This window comes from Cynara cardunculus (assembly GCF_001531365.2).
Source record: "Cynara cardunculus var. scolymus isolate 2C chromosome LG 5, CcrdV1, whole genome shotgun sequence".
In the NCBI taxonomy this organism is placed as follows: domain Eukaryota; kingdom Viridiplantae; phylum Streptophyta; class Magnoliopsida; order Asterales; family Asteraceae; genus Cynara; species Cynara cardunculus.
The window spans coordinates 30,763,141-30,767,890 of NC_037532.1; positions in this window are offsets into that span (position 1 = coordinate 30,763,141).

The following is a 4,750-nucleotide window of genomic DNA, read 5'->3' on the forward strand; positions in this document are numbered from 1 at the left end:
CTCATTGCCACGTCTTCAAACAACTCTTCCCTCAAATAATCATCCCCAGTTCCCCATCGGTCCAAAATCCACCAACGGAATCAAACCCTATTGAGTCTCTCACTCGACTCTTTTGTTGGAACAAGGGAGCCATACACCCAACAAAAATAACCGTATTTTTCTAAAAATCTATATGAAATAGAGTTGAATGGTAAACAAACAGCTACCCTTTGATTTTGTTTCTGAATCTAAGCCAACAAAACACAGCCCCTTGTCTCCGTGGTATACATGCAAATGCTCTGAATCTAGTTGACGTCCTAAGCCAAGAGACGAATCATCTTTCTTACTGAATGCTAGATATGGTTTCCCCTCTTTGGAAGAGAACGAAGAGCTTGTGGAATATAAGAAAAGTGAATCGAATCAGCCGATCAATTATTGCAACTAGCTCTTCCATTGTCTCATAGTATCTCTCTATTTATATAAGTGTACTGATGGTCATATAATAAACAGATATTATATGTCCCATGCTTGGAAGACTAGGTCGTCCTTTTAGAAGATACAGTGTTTTATAAAGGCACGCGTAGTCCTTTTATTCATGATTAAACCATTTTTCACGAAATAGACTGGACTCACATGATCCCAAGTCTATTTAACATATTAATGGCAAATTGAAGATCTTTCATAAAACCACCTCCATAATTTTGGCGGTTGAAAAATCAAGCAATCTTGATATATCCCACGTGAAGGTGGGTGAGATGGGATGTACGTAGACTTGACATCTACTCCAAAAAAATAGAACAACTATTTTCGTGACAAATCACTCGAGCTCATGCAAAGCATATGAAAAGCAATGATAGATCAAGCTAAAAGACATGGGTTAACGATAATTTTAGCCTCCCCACTTCACATGTCCTACTTTGTGAGATTCACAGGGTCCGTTTTATTTATTTAATATATTAACTATTTACGGAAGAAAAAAAAACCTGTTAAATCAACCCAACCGGTTATGATCTGTCCTAAAAGTTTACTTTAACCAAACACAAAATTTCCCGACACTGGGCAAATCCATGAAGAAGCATGCCAGATGAAAGTAGTAAAGAAAACTGTTTGTTTTTTCAAGGGCATAAATAAAGCAAGCATGAAACTTGAAGAATTAAGTTTTAAATTAGCACAAGAGTTAACAGCGGCATCCATCTACCTTTTTCCGTCAATTAAACCACTATCAAACAGTCATTTATAGCTAACAAAGCTTAATAATTAAGCCACCATCAATTAAACTATAAATTTTACATTTGATACCACATGGTGAATTGTTAATTTTATATGGTTTAAACCACAAGGGTGGTGTCTGATTGGTTTGAGTTTGGCTCCAAAGGTCAAAAGTACCAGGAGGTCTCAGGTTGTGAAATTGTTTCATATAATACTTTTTTTGATGAATTTATTTCATATATGGTTATGAAATTGTTTCATATAATATTTAATGAATTTTTAATAAAACTGTTTTATGTATTTCTCTAAAATTAAAATAATGAAGATGATAATATCCATGATTAACACCCTCCACAATAAAAATGGTTTATCAACCTCTCATAATTACAAAAAAATGAACAAAATGAAAAATTATGATCGATTGAATGAGGTTTTCACGGTTTGTACAAATTGAGTGGTTTTTATTTGAACGCTTCTCTCTCTCTCTCTCTCTCTCTCTATATATATATATATATATATATATATATATATGGTTTAATTTTTAATTATTTAAAAATACATTAAAAGACTCATACGTTGGGCTTATACTGGCCCAAGTTGTACTCTACTGGGCCATCAAGGTGATTATGATTTAAGAGTTTGGGTTGTAAATATATCCAGTCCACTTCAAATTCAGACACTTCACATTCACAGCTTTTAGAAGACTATTTGGAATAAACCAAAGGCCAATACATCTTTTACCAAGGCTTTGCCTCTTATTGATGCAGATAAAACTGATAACATTCATATGTAAATTTTACGTAGAGCCCGTTAATTATCATATATTATATTATAAATTATTTGATAAAAACTCTTAAAAACTATTTTTTATGCATGAAGTATTGTACATTGATGCATATTACTTAAAATTTCAAGATTATAAGTAAATCATGCACAAGTACAACTTATTAAAGCTCCATGTTTGAATTCATGTAACTAACTGCTTATAAACATAATCAAATAGAGGATAAACATCTCACTTTAAAATATAAAAAATCTAAAATATAATTAGGATAATTATCGAGTTCTAACAAAATAATTAATTATTATCTTTATAAGAAAATTATATTATTAAACCAAATATAAATTACTTCGTTATTGAACCTAAATTAGATTATAATAAAAAAAATTGAATTAAAAATTACACAAAAAATGAGGAATTTTAAATAGTTAATTTGATACTAATATCGATATATTTTTGTCAAATTTTTATGATATCTTCAAATTTATGTTTTATTAAAAAAATAAAAACATCATCACTTTTTCAAAATCATATAAGACCATATTGTAACATCGATTGAGAGAAAAAATAAAATGTAATATTAAAATCAAGATGTATCTCGTTCTATTACGCGAGTTCCCTTCTAGTATTATATAATAATTTAAAATTTATCTTTTAAAAACTCTTAGTTTTTTAAGAATATAAATATTATAGCATTATGCACAAATAAATAAAGAGTACGGAATTTTCAATTTTTATGTTGTTTGACAAGAGCTTTTTACACACCAATAGACTTAGTAATTAGGACCAAAAGCAAGTATACAATTAGTCCAAATATTGTTTTTTAAGTAATAAAATGGTAAGTACCAAGTATCGTATTCCACATGGATAGGTATCTTGCATTGCAAGATCTGGAGTTGAAAGACTAACTTCAGACGGCAAATTTGAAGACTGTGTTTGTGTTTGAGTTAACACTACTGAATATGACATAAAATAAAGAAAGAGTGTAAGACTTTTGGTGAGACATAAACACAAATTCTAGCAAACCAATGATGTCAAAATGCCACAACATGCAATTAGTAACAACTATTTGCACTATTTATTTTGAGGGTATTTCTCTCGAATTTCACCATCGTACTGATATTATAGTTTTCAAATCATATCTCTATGTGGTATCCGAACCAGTGAAAGTGAAAAATGTTGTCCTAAAAATGTACGGATAAGCAAATCTATTTGTTAAAAATCATTTTTTCGAGCGGATTCTCATATCATTCAAGTTGACATGTTCCGAATGACTTATCTCTGAGTCCATTCAACTTTAATACTTCAAAGCGATCAACTTGTCGAGAATTAACCATTTAAAAAATATAGATATCAAATCTCTTTATCAGCAACTCTCTGAAGTATACTTCTCATGTCATCCACATTGACATGCAATTAATGACTTAACTTAGAGTCCATGACACTTTAACGTTTTGCAGTGATCAACTTGTTGAAAAGTGCCTCACTGGTTTTATAAAACTTGAAATCAAAATAATGATATGTTGTACTTTATGTCGGTTTACAATCTCAACATTTTCATCTCACACCCAAGCTAATAAATTTAGCTCCTCATAACGGAAATAAATTGCGAGGAAATGTAAAGAACATAAAGTAAAGACATCAAAGTAAATAACTTAAAGTAAATGACTGGAAATAAATGTAAAGAACTTAATGTAATGAAACAATGAATAATGAAGAACAAGATTCAAGAAAATACGAGAATATATATATTAAAATGAGGGCATAAACTTCAAATACTTCAAACTGTAAATCAAAATCAAATTAGATCTGATTGGTACAAACACAAACTCATTCTTCTTATTTATACTAAGCTAGAGAGCGACAAAGTGAAACTTCTAAGCAAAGTTGGTTCATAAGTTAAACTAAAGTTGACATCAAAGTATAAAACTAACTGAATGAATTAAATTAAAACTAGAAGTCCGTCAATTATTTTGCCTTCAAATCTTGATCTCCAAGCTACAAAAAGTCTGACTCCAAAGTAGATCTATGGTTGAATGTATTAAGTCATCCAAAAAGACACCAAAACTAGCAGATCCAATTTTGTGGTAATGATGCAGTACAAACTGATGTCCATAAGGTTGAATTAGCCTTCAATTGACATAAAAACAGGTAAATCACTACTTTAGCTACATAAAATAAGAAAGCGACAAATAAAATAATAAATGACTCAAATTTGGGATATTAAAGGAAAATAAGATAGCTAAAAGAGAAGAAATGAGTGTTATAACAACTAAAATATAAATAAAATTTTAATCAAAAAATTATATAAAAACGAGTATTTTATTCTTTTTAATCTGTTATATATATATATATATATATATATATATATATAGGATTGGGTTCACGTGAGACCAGCCTGTTTTCGTGAGACCCGTGAGACCACATTTTTACACATAAACTTCACAGCAAAAACACATAAACCAACCCTATATATATATATATATATATATACATATATATATATATACATATATATATATATATAATCCCGAATTCATAATCAATGTATTATAAGATAGCTAATTTTTAGGTATATGTTTGGATGCATAAAAGTTATCTTATAAGCTAATTTATTGAAACGTTATTTGATGTAGCATTTTGATAGCTTATTATATTTTTTTTTCAACTATAACTCTCATTATTATTAATTACATATAAAATCTTAATATTATTGATACTAATAGATAGTAATTATAAACAAATATTAATTGAAAACTATGTATTAATTACTTTTAATTA